We start from the raw sequence: 19509 nt of genomic DNA on the forward strand, positions 1-19509 counted from the left end.
TCAAATGCTAGAATGTGCCCTGCCATATACCATTCTCCTGTAAAATCATCTCCTATGGACATCGTCCGCACGTTAGCGTAAACCCCTTTTGAAATTCTTTGGCACTTGGGGTTATCACCTTCTGGTATGTGCCAGGTAAAGCAGATATTGTCCTTTACTTCGATGTTGACCTTGATCACGTAGTTCATCGAGGAGCGCTCTATGCTCGCCTTATCCACCCCCATTGCGATTTCAGGGTCTTGTCCCTAATACAGCCTTGAGAGCTCCTTCTTTGAGAAGCTGCCGCTCCTGATATCTCCCCACGACGAGGCCCCCGGCGCCCTCCGTCTCGACATCCTGTCTGTTCTTCTCTGGCTCTGGCGTGGCTTCCTGTGGTTCTTGCATCTGGAATGCAGCCAGCTTGGCCGATGCCTGTGCTGGGAAGATTCACTGTGATTTCAAAAGCAGCTGTTGCTTAATGAAAAGAAGGCTGGGTATGAAATCCCAAAATATAGGTCCGGGGCCTGCGTGTACGACTTGTTATGGAGGCCGCCCTCGTGGGGTCGGCTTACGCACATCCTGGAGCTTCCAGTGGCTGCATCTGTGACATGGGGATGACCGCTGTCTCAGAGTCTCACTGTAGACCAGACAGGGGGATGGGTGGGAAAGGGTTTGGCAAGGTGTGTGGTCTACACCAGTATCATTGGAGCCGAATCCAGCCGACATGCACGGGAAGGCAGTGCTGGTGGTTAAAATGGTGAAGTACTCTGACACCGGTTTGCAAACAGCCTCCCTCCAACCCCAGCTCCCCCGGGCTCCTCGCTGCTTTGACTGTCCCAAACCCCTGTCTACCTCTCCCTCCCCCTTCCCACCAGCGCTTGGCAATAGTCATGAGATTCACAAATTTCTGCCTTTGGCTCCAAGCAACACAAATTTATTTTCAGCATTAACTAGAGCTTAGCCCCAGTGTTAAAAATAAAAAAAAATACAGAAATTAAAATTGTCCACTTAGGCAAATTCTCTCTACCTCTCTGAGAGTATGAATTACCATGTCTACCTTCTGGGTAAGATGGACTGAATACAATATCTCTGATCTTTCTTGCTCCAATAGAATATTTCATATGGTAGAAGAAAGCTAAATTATGTGTTTTGAAATTCCCCGAGGCTGCAATTCAAGAGACTATAATTAAGCCCTGGTATTATCAAAGAGTTGAAAATATTTTTCTTCCAACTTTCCTATGGTTTAAAAACTATTCAGAGTTTTGACTTTTCTGACAGTAGTGTAGGTAACACATCAAAACTCTAAAAACAGCTGTTACGTAGTGAATGGAAGTTGATAAATATTATATTGAGTAGATGTTATATTAGTTTTCTAGGGCTGCTATAACCAATGATCAAAAACTTGGTGGCTTATACCCATTAGAAATGTATTATTTTACAATTTCGGAGGTCAGAAGCCCAAAATCAAGATGTCGGCAGGGCCGTGGTCCCTCATCGGCTCTGGGGTCGAACCTTTCCTGCCTCTTCCAGCTCCCGGTGGCCCAGGTGTCCCTTGGCTGGTGATGGCATCACTCCAGTCTCCGCCGGCGCCTTCACGTGCCCATTTTCTTTGTTTCTCTCTATTCCAAATATTCCTCTGCCTTTTCCTTCTCTTAAAAAGGCATCTGTCTTTGGACTTAGGGTTCCAAATCCAGGATGATCTCATCTCAAGATCCTTAACTGAATGACGTTGCAAAGACCCTTTTTCTAAATAAGGTCATCTTCACAGATACTGGGGATTCAGGCTTAGACATATTTTGGGGGCGGGCACAATTTAATCACCTATAGATATATATTTAAAAACCCAGAGGAAAAGCACTGAAAGGAATTGATAACAGTGTTTATCAGTTTGGAGAGAGGGGCGGGACTAAGGCAATAGGGGAGGAAAAGAGAATTTGGCTTCTGTTTCATTGTTAAACTATTGAACGTTTTGAGCCCAGGAAATTGATTATTTATTAATATTAAATGAACAAATTTAACTTAAAAATGATAAAATGGAGAGTTATCAGTTGTGACAGCGATCAAGATCTTCAACACAATTAAAGCCTAAAGACAAAACGTGCAAATTCTTGTCTATTGCGATGAGACGTAACATTAAGATTGTTTTTAATAAAAGAAAGTTGAAGAGTTTAAAAGTTAATATTCATTTCTATGCATCATGTGACACAAATATCAGCAAAAAAAGATGTAGAAAAATACAATTATATTGGTCTGAATTTTGTTATGCTTCCCGTAGTCATTTTTCCACGAGTGCACGTGTGTGCGTGGGTGTTTGTACGTGCACTTAATATTTATTGAGCAGCTGCTATGCGCCAGCCTTATTTCATATTTGCATATAAAATGCACAGAATGGACAACACGCCCCGTCCAAAGGGAACTCATCATTTCACTAACTCCTTATAACAACTCCGAAAGTGGCCATTTACTGAAAATTTCATCTTATAGATGAGGACACAGGCCGACAGAGGTTTTTTCGGTCAAGGTCAAGTAGCTAGGAAGTAGCAGACCTGTAATCTGGGCCAAGAGCTGTTGTCCTCAGAACTGCATCCTCTGAACCATCACGCTCCATTGCGGGAGACGTCAAATCACAATTACAAAATTGTGTAGTGAGTGTGGAATGATACTGATGGGAACTCGTTGGACTTTTTGGAGAAATGTATTAATATTTTGGTTTTAGAAAGCTTAAAATACATTAAAATGAAAATTCTAATTATAAAATTAAAATTATACAATGGAAAATAGAAAGAAATACAAACACCTCTCTTAATCCTCTAGTCCAGAGATAAATGGCTCGTAAACAGCTTGTCTTTGTTCTATTTGCATAAGCAAATGAATATTTATACTTTCAGGGCATAATTGGCAACATTATTATGATCATCTTGATATATACGCTCCTAAATATGCTTTTAAAAACATACTTTTTGCTACTTGAAAAAAATATCATCCAAATGTTGTAATCTGTTTAGCCAGTCCTGTACTGTTGGATATTTAGGTTGTTTGTAATTTTTGCTATTATAAATAATGCAGGAAGTGCATCCTAGTACTTACTTATCTATTACGTCAGTTGGATAATCTAAGAACTACTGTCATTGCTTCATCTTCATTTGCTTAAGAAGAGAATTGCTGTGTGAACAGGTACCAACCACCTCACCTAAAAGTGCTGAGATCGTTCGCGTACTCCTTGGGTTCATTTATCTGAACTCCAGCTGTGTTTCCTCCTTTTGCTCAGAAAGGATAGCGCCAGTAGCAACCATGCGCCTTAAATCTTCATCGAGCTCCGAGCTGCAAGGGACACGGCATCTAGGCGGCCACGCTGAGGGATGAGAGGCGCAGCGCAAGGCCAAGTGTGGCGATAAGGAAAACCTCAGCCACACATCCAGGCCTCGTGGGAAACGCAGGAACGGCGGTGGGGAGCTCGGGTCACGCAGAGGTGGCAGTGGGAGGTCCGCGGAAGCTCAGGGAAACTCACACGCTTGCGAATCCGTGTTTACGTGCTCCGTTCGTGGCTCAGACGTTTTCTTCCTCTGCTTCTTCTCCTCATCCTTAGTGACTGGTGCTTCCGTCATCCCTACGTCTCCGTTCAAGTTCCCGGCAGAGAGGATCTGATTGGCCGAGCTGACGCTTCCGTCATCCCTACGTCTCTATTTAAGTTCCCGGCAGAGAGGATCTGATTGGCCAAGCCGATTTGCTCCTTCCTGCTGAGGGGCGGGGCCGCTGTCCTGGATGCGTGACCTATGTTGTCATCCAGGTCCTCTGTGCTCAGAGGTCGTCCGGCTGCGTTTAATGCTTCCCTACTCCAGATTATTCACAACCTGATGTTTGAGCGTGTGTTTTGTAGGTGAAACGCGGTGGGACGGCGGAGCGCGCCTGCGGGCAGAGGAGATACGCGCAATGCACTCGTCCCGCTGTGGCCTTTGCGATGCCCCAGGAGCGCGGTGGCCTAGTGGTGCGTGGGAGCTCGCGAGGGGCAGCCTGAGTGAAAGGTAATCGACACCGTGCAGCATCTCCCACGGAGTTAGGGGAGAGGGCGGGGACGACCCCCAGAGGCCACAGGATCCTCTGTGAGTTGATAATTTCAGCCTTGCAGGTGGGGGCAGGTGGCCTCTCTGTAACGCACAGTTTTGCTTTCCCTGGTTTCCGTAACTTGTCCTCAGCTCTCTGAACTACATCGAAGTGCCTAGATCATGATGTCATAATTGCTCACCCAAGGCAAGAGGAGAGATCTGATTTTAATAAAGTGCGGTGGACCTGGGTACCACATTACAGCTCTACCAAGACGCATATTACATCAGCCATCAGTGATTCATTCTTGTGATCTGGTTCTAGGGCAGGATCTGATAACACAAAGTGAATACCTCAACTGCTGGGAGATGCTTTACTGTAATGAAACAAAAAAAAAAATCTCTGCTTTTCCTTCTGGGTTGAGTCTTAACCATATATATGCATATACATTCTAAATATCCCACAGGACTTTTAAATGATAACAACAATAAAAAAGTCAAAACAAAAACAACCCCTCCCAAAACACACAAGGAAATAGAATCTAAACTATATTTATTATGCTGAACTAAGATGGGACTTCAGGGTCACTGGGAGCTGTGCCAGGAGCATATGAAATCAGTGAGATAGGCTTTGATGCATATTAGCTGTCTGGCCTCGGGCCAACGACTCAAACTCTCTTGAGCTGAAGTTTCCTTATCTGTGAAATAAAGATAGCAGCACCCATCTCAAAAATCACTGTGAGGATTAGAGTAAATAATAAGGCTCCTTACTCAGTGCCTAACACACGGTCTGGCTCAGAACATGCTGTTTTTTTTTTTTCTCCTTCCCAACCACAGAAAATTCTAATGTGGTACACACAGTAGGTTTCTTGTGGCCAGGCCATGCCTGGCCACCTCTCACCATGCAGCAGCCAGACTTGGTTTGAGATCCACTCTTTTGGGGCCCTAGGGTTGTGTCTTGATTGACCTCAGCCAATTATAGTTACTTCTCCTCTCGCCAGTGTGACTGGTTCCGAAAACTGCCATTCAAAGCCAATCAGCATATGCTTGTCACCTGGCCACGGGGATTGGTTTAGGGGTGGCCCAATCAACTCAAAACTTAGTGATTTATTTTTTAACCTCTGGATTTGGGCAAAGCAGCGGAAGCGCTGGTCGCTGCAGAAGCCATCTTGTGCCTTGAGAGAAGCCACCTGGAAGGCAAAACCAGAGACCGAAAAAGGCGGAACGGAATGAATCTCCGAGAAGCAGGCGGGCGCCCTGTTTTGACAAAGCCTGAGGCACACTTGCCATCCTGCTACCCTTCAATGCACCAACTCTCTCTCTGAGCTTTCGTAAGAACAGAGACCCACTGGTGTTCACCTCGAGGAGCTGATCCAGAACTAGAACTAAGCAAGAATGCCGCTGCCCCGTGGAGGACCTGTGCCAGCATTCCCCCCCACGGAGTCTTTTCTAATGGATGTTTAAGACCAAATCCTCCACACTCGCTGCGTGAGTGAAACTTCCACTGTTACACAACGCTCAGTTGCTTCTCTTTTCACCCAACGGTAGGAGCCACCGGCGGAATGCTGCGTTTCTGAAATCACTCCAGACCACAGTGCTTTCGAGAACATTCCGTTTAGCCCAGTGGCCTAACTTCCAGATACATCCCCTGAAACATAGCCCTGAAGAGCAGAACCGGTTCGTGGAACTGTCGTTGCAGCATTATATATTTACATGTTTTAATTAAAATTGTAAAAGCATGACATTTTGTTGTAAAAACTCCAGTAGCAGAGAAAGACAGTGAAACATGTTAGTATGTTCCTGTCACTTGTCCTTCCTCTCTAATCTGCTTCTCAGAGGTAAACACAGTCGACGGTGTTGCTCTAAAATTGTTATTTATGTAAATGAATATATGGGGGACATTTTTGGATAAGCCCTCATTTGTATTTTGAGAAGATTTGAGGGAATACTGAAATAAAGGGGATCCGTGAAATACCGCAAGCAAACACAACCCACCCAACCAACGAATCCACGAGCAACCTAAATGCCATCGGTATGGGGCAAGGCAAGTGGATTTTGCATCGTCTAATGGAACGCCGTGCGTACATAAAAGGAACGATGAATGCCTACATGCGCTGAAATGGAAAGATGTCTAAGGTATGCCATGTAGTGAAAAAAGCAAGTTGCAAAGTAGAATGTACAGTATTATTCCTTTTTAGTACAATAATAGAGTATTGCATACTATACCATTACTTAAACCTGGATCCTGCAACCTTGCTATAATTGCCTATTAGTTCCAGGACCTTTTTTTTTTTTTTTCTTTGGTGTGTTCTTTCAGATTTTCTATAAGGATGATCATGTTATCTATAGTTTTATGTCTTCCATCCCTAATCTTTGTACCTTTCATTTCCTTTTCTTGCCTTATTGCAGTAGTGAGGACTTCCAGTACAGTGTTGAACAGGAGCGGTGAGAGGAGGCATACTTGCCTTGTTGGAATCTGAGTTGAGAAGCTTCTAATTCTTACTGTTGAGTACGTTAGCTGTAGGGTTTTTTTTTTTTTTTTTTTTTTTTTGTAGATAGATTTTTATCAAGCTTAGAAAGTTTCCCTCTATAGAGATAATTTACTGAGAGTTTTTTTTTTTTTTAAATCATGAATGTGTGCTGGATTTTGTCACATGCCTCGTCTGTCTCGGTTGACATGATCATGTGATTTTTCTTCTTCCATTTGTTCATAGTGTGGATGAAAAGGGGCTCTGTAATAAATCTGACCGAATGTAACCCTACAGGGAAGTCTGATCGTAAATTCCTAACGGGGCAGGTCATAGTGAGTGGTCACGCCTCAGGCCCATAAAAGGTTTATCTTCACCTTAATCGAGCCCTGTCCATTGTTCTCCTGCATCTAGGTTAACTTGCCTCTGAACTGCCTCTTTTTCGGACCCCTCAGAGGAAGCACAGACACTGGTTAACTGTCCTGCAGTACAGTCCCCACCTTGCTTTCCTCCGTCTTCACATAATCTTTATGTTTCCTCCTTAATTTCAGATGTGGGAAAGAAACTGCACCGCTGTCATTCTCCCCAGCATTTGAGATCTCGCTTCCCACCAGCGTCATCAGTTGGGCTGAAATAAACTCTTATAAAATTTTTCTACCGGTTTGAATGCTCTTATGTCAACAATGTAGTGGACTATCGCATTTCATTTTCTTTGTGAAAATTAATAAACAAAAACGTCATTTAGAATAAAGTCAGGCGCTACAAGAGAGCACTCTGACCCGCGTGTCACTCGGCGCACACACTGAGCCCAGCAGGAAGTGACGCTACCTTCCTACCCCAGCTGCAGGAAGAAGAGCTCCCTGCTTGCCCAGCAACAGCTCAGCCAATGGGAGGCGGCCAGACCCAGCCAATGAGAAGCCTCTGCACTTCTACCTTCTGCTCTCCTCCAATAGACTCTTTGTTTACAAGAGCCCCTCCCAGGTCCGTGAAAGAGCGTTCCTCCCCTTTTCAGCTTCTCTGGGCTTGCACACGGCTCATCATTAGACTGTGTGTCCCAAATTGCAATTCTTTATTGTTCTCAAATAAACTCATTTTGCTGGAGAAATATCTGGCTAATTGTTAAAGGTCAACAGTTTTCATACTTAAAATATTTTTGCATAAGTCATGATGTTTTGAATGTTTTTGCAGTATAAGTCTCAGGATTTATGCTCTAGTATTAATTTTGGGGTGTCTGAAGAAATATGGGAAGACGCTCACTGGTACTGTGGTGATGTTCTATGTTGCTACAGCAATAGTTCAGGCATCCTTCTTAGTCTCCATACAACAACGCTGTATACCTGATCTGGTTAATTAAGTCTCTGTGTTCTAAAATCTTGAGTTCAAAGAATCTGGAAGAGAGTCAAACAAGATGCGTCAGAATGTTGATTCCCAATAATAAAGAATCAGGGACTACTCTGTATAAGACTTAACGAAGAGAAAAGAAAATTGATAACTTTATAAAGCAATATTACAGAGAAAAATCACTAGTTAATGCAGCAAACTGCTTCAAAAGAAACCAGAGGAAATGTTTTCCAATGAAATAGAGTTGTAACGAATAGGAGGAAATGTTACAAGTCTTCTACTGTGTATTCCATAAAACGTTCAGAAGATATTGCACCTGTGACAGGTGAGCAGGCAGTCATAGCGAAAGACAAATGAGATCAGGCAAGAACGTGTAGAGACGTCAAACTCAGGAGTGGAATTTAAATCCTAAATGGAAGCGGTGAGTAATAGATTTGGCTCCACAGAAAATAGGATTGGTTAAGCAGATGATATACATGAGAAATTCTCCTTGTACCTTAAAAAGGACGTTAAGGACAGGACAAAGAGGAGGAAGTGAGTGATGAGAGGAAAAAAAGAGACACAGACAACAGATCGAGGAGACCCCATGCACATGTCAGAAAGTATACAATGGATAGAAAACAAGAGTTAAACAAAGACACTCTCTTGAGCCCTGAAGGAAAGAATTGAACCTTCAGATTGAAAAGGCTCGCTTAAAAACAAAGCAAAATTACTTAAAAGAGCCCGATATATAAACTTAGCATACTTTTATCTTTTAGGAATAAAGAAGGGATGGATTAAAAATAGAGAAAAATAAGAACAATAAGAACAAAAACAGAAACAAATCGAGTAACCCCAAAAGAATCCAGAACCCCGTTTTCCAGCCTGGCTTCAGACTTTTCCGCAGAATCAAAATCCAGAAGGCGATGATGCAGTGATGTCCTTTGAATTCTGAAAGAAAATAGCTGTGAAACCAATGAAACCGTCTGGGGAATAGAGGTCAGCAGATTTGGCAGAGAGCAGCTGCTATCAGAAATGCAGGGGAAAAGGGCGTTTGCATTCTATTTCTTCATGTGTGCAGATTAAAAGCACCTCTTACACATAAAAATATTAGTAAAACAAACAAACGAACAAACAAACAAGATCGTTAAACACCAGAAAAGAGAAGACTATGCTGAAATGGAGGAAATGATGTCTACGTGATTGACAGTGGACAGAGAAGTGAGTAATTTTTCTTTAAAACCCGGGGAAGTTCTCTTTTGTTCTAGACATCCCAGCAGCACCCTTGCCTAACCGCTGAGAGCCACGTGCCATGTGGCAGGTGCCACGTGCTGAAGATTTGCATCCTGTCTAGATACAGTCTCAGGACTGAAGATGCACCGACAAAGCCTCGGCCTTTCCGAGCTCCTGACTACTTCATACTCATTTCTAGGCCGCATGCTAAGCTATTCGGCTGGTCCCGCGGGACTGTCCTTCATTCCTCACCCCGGGACACGGGTTCACAGGGAGCTAAATCCATGTTCAAATCCGGACTCAGTCAGCTGGAATGATCTTGAATAAGATATGGAACTTCTCTGAGCCTCAGTTTCCTCATCTGTAATAGGAAAACAGTAATACCAACATCTGGGACAGTCGCGGGGATTAAATGGGGTCGAAAGTGTGAGGACACAGGAGAGACTCGGGTTCGGTCACTTTCTTTCTTTCCCTGCCATGTGCTGGGAGCCCACATCCGGCTCTTCACATGGGGACCCCAAGATATCAGCCCCAAGTTTACACACAGTCAGCTCAATTTTGATGTAAAGCTATTTTATATTCGTAAAATGTTATTTGCAAGGCAGAAATAATTACCTCAGTATGTTTGGCAAATATTATTTTTGCATTTTCGGAGACCTATTTCTAATGTCATGGGAAATCCCAAATGGAAAATTACCTAGCTGAGAATTTTATGTAATCAGATTTATGTAATCAGAGAGCGAGCAAACTCTGCTGTGGCCTTTTATGCCATTTAAAATAGGACGTCGTGAGGTTTATCTAGGCAACTGGCTTTGAAACATTTTGTACTTAAGGAAGATGCAGAAATTGGATGTATTTAATGGGATAACACATGGACGGTCATTAAGAGGTGGGGAACCAGAATATTTCTGAAATATCATGGAGATAAAATATGTGACCATCTAAATGAGACACAGGCCAGGCAAATGAAGATGGATTTCTGTCTGAGCTCTCAGCAGAGTCAGAAGATGGTCAATTTAAACTGGAAATAAAAAGAACAGCATCAGTCTAGGCTCCAGCAGACACTTCTTTGCATCCTACTGTTAGAAAACAACTTTGGAACCACGCAAACTATTCTCAGAGTGAAGTGAGGTCCTGAGATATTGACTTAACGCCTATGGAGATGTTGCTGGCCCTGACTAAAAGCTGCAAAGAGCGTTCAGCCCCAATTAGCCTCCTCTGCCCCATGGCCATGGGGCTCTCTGCTCTGATTAGAGTCTTTTTTTTGCAGAAGGCTAAGCAAAGCTTGCAAAGGTAAAGTCACTGACATAAAATGGGGCAAATTCCTGTGGATTTGAGACAGAGCCTAAAAGGGACATCCTTCACTGAGCCGCATCCCCTAATCCACCCAGCTTCGAGGCAGTGCATTGTTCCCAGAGAAAACAGAGTGTTGTCGCAGGGTCAAAGGCCAGGGACGAATCATTAGAACTGCCAACCGCCTTTTGTTGTCCTGGGTGAATTCTCTACAAGATGATGAAACGTAGAATAAGATTCGCTATTCAATGCCTGAGTCAAATGCCAACTCTGTACCTGGAAAGTGGCTTACACGGAGACCTGCAGCTGAGAGCAGCGGTGTCCCCAAACTGTCCTCATTACTAGATCTAATGAGCTAACTCAGGTCTTCCCGTACAGATTTATTATATCCAAGGCCATGAAAAGTTTAAAGGAAGGTTAGAATTTTGTAGAACCCCGAGTTATTTGCTGGCAATTTTGTTTTCATTTCGCTTCTGTAAAATGGCCATTCCCCCCCCCCCCTTTACCAAATATTTCCTGCCAAAACAGATATGAGAAGGGTAAGTCCCGTGTCTACTTTAACAGAATAAATTGATCTTAATTTATCAGCAATACATTGGTGGGATGTGGACAGGGAGAACTTTGTTTTCTGGTACCAGGGAAATATGAAAATACCAAAAGGTCATCAGAAAAGTTTTGGACTCAATCTCACCAGCTGAGTCAGGAGTACAAGTCTATACCGGGTCCATTATGCAAAAGTTTAAATTAAGACGACAATGAGCCATGTATATTATGAACACCCTAAGGGTGAACTCTAGGACCAATTTTTCAATGAGATAAAAATGCAAACACAAAAATATAAAACATGCTGCGGATAATTTGATGTGTGCCTGCATCATTCCCTCATTACAAATAGGACAAAGGGATCTGGGGTATGTCCATGTGAAAAGATGAGTTGACAAAATCTGCGAAATAATTAAAATTAGGACTTTAGTACATAGAAGGTGAGATGGACGAAATCTTTCTTGGTGTTGATGGACTTGGCTTGGGGAGATGGAGATCTGAGGATGGAGCATCTGAGCTATTCGTGTCTTGATATTTTGGTAAGATCTGTTATATCTTGAATGGGGAGAAATTAAAATTTAAAGCTATTCTCCTAGAAAGCACAATGACAACAGTAAAAAGAATGCACAAATCAATTTCAGATGAGGGAAAGAATTAGGGGCAATAAATTCAAATAAACGACAGCAGGATTGACTTTTGGAATACTTGTGAAGTTGAGAGGCGGCCATAAATCATGGCGGACACGTCGCTGGTTCTGACCAGAGTGAGGTGGCCGGGTGGGCAGATCACTCAGAGAGTTCGCGTGTTTGTGGAACGACGCAGCTCTCTGTTCAAGGTGCCTCTGCAGAAGAGAGTCCGATTTGTGCCCCTCGGAAGCAATTTCTATCGTAATTGTACCATAATTCAATTCATTACAACCAAACCAACCTTATAAATCCTCCGTGTTTTCATCTGCCTGGGCAGCCTGGCTGAGGCTTTTGTCCCCACATAATTACGAAGAGCGTCCCGTTTAGCTCTAACAAGCGTCCCAGGAGGATGATAAATGAGGTGGCTCTTTTATTAATCGAGTAAGTAGGAAAGCTTATGTCTAAATGGGTAGAATGTAGGTTCATATGACTAAAAGGGGAATGGTTTAGTAATGGATCTATCTTCTGAGTATGTCAAACTTGGTAATTTCTTAAGGGACTAATAGAGAATAATAATATGCAAGAACTGCCATCATTAATGAATATAAGCAAATATAAATAGCCTTATTTTCCATCCCCCCTTTTATTACCAGAGAGGTGGCGTATTATGCATACGGTTTTTCTTTTTGCTCTTTTGCACTTAACAATATATCTTGGAGATTCTTCCATGTCACATCGCGAGAATTTTACCAATTGTTATGGCTGTATAGAATTCCACAAAATGGTTATATATTATAGAACCAGTCTCCTCTCGATGAGTGTTTGGGTTGTTTCCAGTATTTTGCTATCACCAACAAAGCTGCAACATATCACTGTACTTCTCCGTGGCTAGGTGTGTCTGATGAAGTCCCCACATTGGACGAATGGAAGACAGGAACCGATTTGCTATTTTGACAGGTATTGTCAAATTACTCTCTGATGGAGCTGCACAGATTTGCACTCCCATCAGCTGTGTGTGAAAGCGAGACCCTTGCCAACGGATCGTTATCACGCTTTTGAACCCCAGTGGTTTTCATTTGCTTTTCTCTTCTTGTAAGTGAGAGTCAGTGTACTTTCATTGATTGACTTGGCTTCGGGAGACTAGGTCCTTTACATTTTCTTTTCCGTTAAGTATCTGCACATACCCTTCATGTCATTTGTCCTTGTCTCTCTCTCTCTCTCTCTCTCTCTCTCTTTTTTTTAATCTTATTCTCTATACATTAGGGAGATTGGCCCTTCGCCTGTGATTTGAGTTGTCAATATCTGTCCTATGCGAATACATTTCCGTTGCTTTTGGCTGTAAAAATTGGAAGCGATCCTACAAACTGGATGAACTCAGTGCAGACGACTGGTCACCGGTGTCTACCTGAGAGCTCCGTGTTACCCCTCAAAACCTGTGTTAATTTCCTTGCTTCGTGCTTTCTCCAAAGTTCTCTTGCATTAGCTGCTCTTTGACAAAAGTAAAATCGAGTGCTTATTTTAAAAGTCTTGGATGATGAGAATAAAGCAAAACACAGAAATGCTCCCGTCATTTACGTACATCATTTATGGAACCTCTAGTATGCGCTGAACGTGGTGTTGTCTTTTTTTCAGTGTGATAAGTTAATGAAAACACGAGATAGGGCAGGTTTTAGTGCCACCTGTGACCTTAATTCTGCCTTGCCATGTCAGGAAACGTATTCACATTTCTAGGGATTCAGACGCGGACATCTTTTTGCAGGAGGCGTTGTTCTCCTGACCTGAATACCTGTTGACAATAAGGTGCTTTTAAAAGAGGATTTACAAAGTCTCATTGGAGCATGTCTCACTTTTCTCTCTGTCACAGAGCAGGGGAGACTCAGGGTCCTTTACAGTGCCTGGGAGACAGGCCTTGCCCACCCCTCAAATCGACAAATCCTGGGAACATGAGGTGGGTCTAGAAGCACTTCGAGGTGGTATCTGGGAAACTCCCGAAGAAGCTGAGCTGACAGACAGTGTGGGAGTGCAACTTTCTCCCCGTTGTCATGGCTACACCGGGATAACTTGGAGTACTTATCGAAAATACTACACACCTACAGATATATATGTTTAAGTCAGGGTTTAACAAACCTATATATATTTTTAATAGGCTCCAGTTGCTTGTTTCTGAGTAAACCAATGTTTGAGACCACTGTGGTCCAGATGTGAGTTCCTGACACTTGGTGGGGACTAGACTAGGTCCTACTAGGATTTAAAGACCTCTGATTACTGTTCAAAATTCAAGACGATATGATTGTTTGGCCTCCTTACCATTCTTAAGTCTTATCTATCTTTTCCTTAAGCACACAGCCAGGACTGAGAGCTTGCTGTTAGTCCTGCGCGGTAGGAAATGATCACAAATGTGACCTTTTTGAGTAATTACTTCTATACTCATGGATGTCTGTATCAAATAATGGCCACCGTTTTCCTCAGCACTCCAGCAGATCGTGTTTTCCAAGGATGGCTGAACTGGCATCTTCTTGCCAAGATGGGGAGGCTAATCTTCACCTCCTTGAACTTGGACGGTGGCCTTTACTGGGACGAGCAGGTCCAAAGGGACAATATGAGACAGTACGTGTCTTCCAGCTTCCTGTGTTGTGCCCAGTGGACCCAGCCCCCGGAGGAAGCTGCTCAGTTATAGGGCACGCACCGTGCCCTTTGCGCTCCTCACCGCCCTACTGTGAGACAGGTGCGGCAGTCGGCAGGATAACGGCCCCTAAAGGTGTCCACGTCCCAAGCCCCAGAATTTGTGACTGTGTTACCTCACTTGGCAAAGGGGGATTAAGATTGCTTATCAGTTTATCTTAAAATAGGAAGCTTCTTCTAGACCACCCGGGGGGACCCCATGTAGCCACAAAGTCCTTAAATGGCTAGCGGAAGTTGGCGATGTGACGGGGAAAAGACTTGACCAGCCCTCGCTGGCCTCAAAGCTGGAGGAAGGGGCCCGAGTTCAGGAATATGAGCAGTTTCTAGAAGCTGGAAAAGGCGAGGGAATGATTCTCCCCCGAGCCTCCAGAAGAGGTGCGGCCCCACCGACAGGTGCCTTTGACCCCCGTGAGACCCACGTTAGTCTCTCACCTCCGGAAGTAACAAAATAACAGCTCTGCTCGTTTGAATCCACCACGTTCATGGTCATTCGTTGCCGTAGGACTAGGAGACGGGGACAGGTATCGTTCCCCACGTTCAGAGAGGTTGGCTAGAGACGAAGAGCACCTACGTCAGCAGCATTCGCGGGCACGAGTGACATCCGGTCCCCGGCGTGGTGACTCTGGAGTGTGCGCTCCCTGGGAGCTCACGGCATCGTCTTTCTCTTTGGAATTAGATTCGGCAAATGTCAGCGATGGCAACGTGAGGGAGAGGGGGGCTCCCCCCAGCTGCGTGGGACGTGTCCTGACACAGACGCTGGGACATTGCCACTAGACCTGGTCAGGAATAACGCAGCATAAATGCAAAACGCGAGGTTCTGGTGGGAAGCGTAACGTAAGACTAGAATTAAACTCAACAGTTTATGACGCCGTGAGGGCTGCGTCTTGATTCTCTCTGGCTGCTCGTCCCGGGAGGCGCTGAGGCAGAGCTCGGACTCGGGTGACATGGAAGCTGCTGAGCCAGTGGCCATCAATATTCATGCGGTGTCGGAGGGTTGCTGACGCGCTGCGCGGAGGGCGCGACGTCCCCGGGTCGGGTTGCTCGGGCCTCTGTCCCCGCGCAGGGAGCTGGAGTCGCCCCGACTTCGGCTTCTCCGTCAGTCCGTATGCGGAGCCGTCATTCGTACAGGGGCCTCCTCTCTCATCCTGCGGTTTTTCCGGTGCCGCCTGAGGGACGGGGCACGCTGGCATCCGTGCCAGGCTCCCCTGTCACATCGCGACTTCATTTGTGTCTCGATGAAGTGTCGTTTGCAGCCTGGAGGGAGCGCGGGGTCAGCCAAGGGCCGCCGGGCGGGGCTGTGCCCGGACCCCTGGCCCGGCTCCTCTGATCGGAGCCACCCACGCTCATCCGCTCATCCGTCACGTGTTCTCCGCCTCCACTTGAGGTTGTGTTTCGAGAAAGTGCTGCACACAGCCCGGGGACTGTTGATGTCAAGGTCTACGGCAGCGAAACGCGTTGGGAAACTTAGTCAATAAGCATTGCCATTGACGCACCGGACACTTTTCTAGTCACTGGAGAGAGAACCTTAAATCACAGAAACAAAACGTCTGCCCTGGAAGACGGACGGCCTCAGCGGACGCTCTGACGCACCATGCCCCAAAGTCCCCCCGGGGGACGCCCCAGGGCCCCCGCGCTCCACACGTCCTCGGCCTCCGACGCTGGCGCTGAGAAGCGTGTGCTGCCGTGCCCGAGCGTGTGCTCCCTCGCCCCTCCTCACGGCGACGCTGGGAGTGGCTGCGAGATGTCCCATTTGCACTTGGGGACCCTTCTTGGGGAGCCGGACGCTTCCCGGGCCCTCACTGCTCCCCCAGTCCCCTCTGCTGGCCCCTGCGGCCCCTTCCCAGGGGGCCGGCTCTCCTGGGCATGCAGCCGGGGCTGCTCTGGGGAGGAGCAGAGATGGACAAAGCCCCCTCCTCCTCCAGTGCCCAGGTCTGGCTTTGTGACGAGAGCCCCTTTCTCTTTGGCCTCCAAGTCTTGTTTCTACAGGATTTCGGCCGTTGTCCCTGGGCTGGATCAGGGTCACCTGGGCTGGGCGCTAAGTCTTGCTCCTGCTTCTCCTCTGGGAAATTTGTCTCCCAAGAGGCTGCTCCATTGATCGCTTATCAAACGGTCCCACCGGCTTTCCAGACCACCCTGTCCGGCCCCCGTGCTGGTAGCGAATTTGGCTTTTCCTCGCCCCATGTCCCGTCCCTGTACCCGTCCCCTGCCCTCTGAGTAACCAGGATTCCTCTCCTCCCCAGACTGGCTGGGACGGTGGCCAGCTACTGTCCCCACATGACCTCAGTGATCCTAAATGACATTGTCATTTATAAGACGGTCACCACCCGGGACCGTGGGCAAGTCCCAGAGGCTTAAATGTAATAGAACACGCCCTTAAACTTGCAGATTGGGGGTGGGGGAGGCCTTGCCTTCCCTTCTTAGAGCAGAAGAATTTCTACATGGGAAGCAGACTGATTTCCGCTAGCCCCTGCCCGGTCTCCTCACTGAATTCGAATGCACACCATAGAGAAAGGCTTTGCAGATTTTTTTTATTATTGTTATTATTTATTATTATTATTTATGCCTGCAGCATCTGGTCTTCCTAGACTGTCTCCCATCCAAGTACTGACCAGGCCCAACCCTGCTTAGCTTCCGCGATTGACATCGGGCTTGTTCAGTGTGGCATGGCTGTAGACCATGGACTGTGGCTCCACTGGGGCACAATCCCAGGACCTTCTGCGTGTAAAGCAGACATGCTCACTGCTACACTATGGAGCCACGTCCAAGTCTTACACATTTGAAGGGCCTTTGGGAAGAGCGGAGATGATCTTGTCTCATGCAAAGCTCCGCGGGTCGATGCCTCCCTCTGGGGGCCTGTCCCGGGCCTCGCCTGCGGGGCGGCCCCTCCTGGACCGCAAGGATGAGGGCAGTCGGGGGGTTAGAATTGCTCGCCTGTTAGTACATGTTATCAGTCACACTGTCCTTTCTACTGCCCGTCACTCTGCCGTCCTTTCCCCGAGGGCAGGGCGCTCACCTCCGCCTCTGCTGCACACAGGAGCGGAGACGAGACGGGAAGCTGTCCAGGCCGGATGGCAGAGCTGGACGGGCCTCCTCGTCCCCGGCGGCCTCTTGGCCCTCCATGCTCCTTGTCTTCCTCGCTTAGGGTCGGGGCGGGAAGCTGGGAGAAACGAGCCAGATGTTGACTCATGTAGCATCTTAAAAATTTTAATTATGCTTAAAATCATACGTTTCACATCAAAACCGAGTTTCTGGTTTGGCCTGAGAAGTTGGATGGTTGGATTACTCTGGGTCCCCGGGGAGCCGGCAGCTGGCCGCTCGCTCCAGACGGGGCCGTTCCCTCCAGACGGGGCCGTTCCCTCCAGACGGGGCCGTTCCCTCCAGACGGGGCCGTTCCCTCCGTTCACACAGCCCACTCGGCCCGCTGCGGCCGCTTCCCCGTCCCGCGTTCAGGCTCTGCTTCACTGCAACGGCTTTGAATAGCCTGCGTTATTTATAGAGCTTGTATCATTTCCTCCTGGCTGCTCGGGGTTTGGCCCCAGTGAGAACTCTGTTCCCAGAGAGCAGGAAGGGGGAAGGACTCTGCTCATCTGTGCAGAAGCAAAGAGGAAAGGGCGGGCGAAGGTCGCTGGCTGCCTGCCTCGTCGTCGTCGTAGGCTCAAGTGGGGAAGTCTCCGGTGGCCGTGGCTGGTGGCGGAGGGGACCGCGTGGCGCTCCTGGGACCAGGAGCTGCTGCCCTGGACCCTGCTTTCTGCTGTGCAGAGGGAGGGAGCCGCCTCCCGCTGTCACAGAGGTGCTGCGATGGGCCCGTCGTCACAGCTCTGGAGTCAGGTGACGAAGGGGGCCCCGGGGTCTGCGGGGAGACCCCCAGAGGAAGACGAGGATCGGGGCGGGGATGGCTGACATCGGACCGGGTGTCGGGAGGCCCAGGGCTGAGTCAGCTTTGATGGGGGGCCCTGAGCGACCTGGGCCTCTGCTTGCTCAGCTGTACAGCGAGACGGTCCAGAGACGGCGATCGTGGGACCAAGTGGCGTTTACAGCCCCAACAGCACGTGTGGGTGAGGCCAGAGCCAGCTGTGAGGGGATCAGCAAAGAGGGCAGAAAGCAAGAGGCAGGCGCGCGGCGAACGGGGGTGGCGGTGGCAGTGGGGGGCTCCTGGGACCAGCCACAACACAGGGCGGGAACAGTGCCTAGGATTTAGTTCAATGTTGATTTTTATAAACTAGGCATTTTCTGCTTTTCCTGCGCGTATTAGTTCTTCAGCCAGTCAACCTGCTTATCAAGCGTCCACTCGGGCCCAGGCGTTCTGCTGGGTGCTGGGCCGCAGGGGGACAAGGCTGAAGGAGTCACATTTTCGTGAGAAGGCGGGGAACAGATGACCCTGCGAGGGGGTGCGGGAAGCCCGTGGGGGCCGGGGGGCCAGGGCCCCTCCCCTCCCGTCCCCTCCGGGCTTCCTCTTCTCACCTAAAGGTGAAGTAGCCCCGCTGACCAGTCAGTCCCCGACCTGGCCGCGGCGCCGTGGGCTGCGTCACTGCACCAAAAAGTCCGCCTCTCTCTCCTTCCTGCCGCCGAGCCTCAGCGGGGCCTGTCACCATGGGCAGGACAAGCCAGGCACCCACAGAGGCTGAGCCGGACCAAGGCCTGCCCCAGTTGACCCGGCCATCTTCCCCCCACCCCGACGCGGCCACCTGCCCCGTCTCCCTCTCTCTTCCCCTGACGGACGCCTGGCCACGCTGACGCCAGGGTCTGGGTTTAAGTCTGATCCGGGCAATACCTGCGAGGCCAGCAGTAGGCACAGCTGGTGCTTCTTCATCTGTGAGACGGGGTCACACCGGCGGCCGCTTCCCCCGGTGGCCGCCGAGCAGGCTGATGCGGGGCCGTGAGGAGATGCTGTCAGGCATCTCTGGCCGCTTGTGCGTGCGGCGACGCTTCCTCTCTGGCCGCCGTTTCCGTGTGTCCCCGTCAGGAGGGAAGCTGAGGAGCAGGTGAGCAGCAGCCCGGATGCTGGCGTCCCCTCCAGCCCCGACCACACGACAGACCCGAGAAGTGCCCTGGCAGGGGGCAGAGGCCTCTGCGCTGAGGCCTCGCCATGAGCCTCTGCGGCCCGGGTCGTAAACAGGGACGACGAGGGCCCGCTCGAGCTCCTAGCTCTCACGGGGGACTCGTGACTACGGAACACAGGTGCTCAGGGAGGTGACACCACCCACCGCGACCCCCACCGCCACCCAGCAAAGCTCCCCTTCTTTCCGGACCCCAGGGTCCTGCTTCAGAAGATGGGGGGCCGCCCACTCTTCTGCCTGTACAATGCTCTTTCTCATCTTACTTTTT

The sequence above is a fragment of the Rousettus aegyptiacus genome, unplaced genomic scaffold (genome assembly GCF_014176215.1).
Source record: "Rousettus aegyptiacus isolate mRouAeg1 unplaced genomic scaffold, mRouAeg1.p scaffold_m13_p_2, whole genome shotgun sequence".
NCBI lineage: Eukaryota > Metazoa > Chordata > Mammalia > Chiroptera > Pteropodidae > Rousettus > Rousettus aegyptiacus.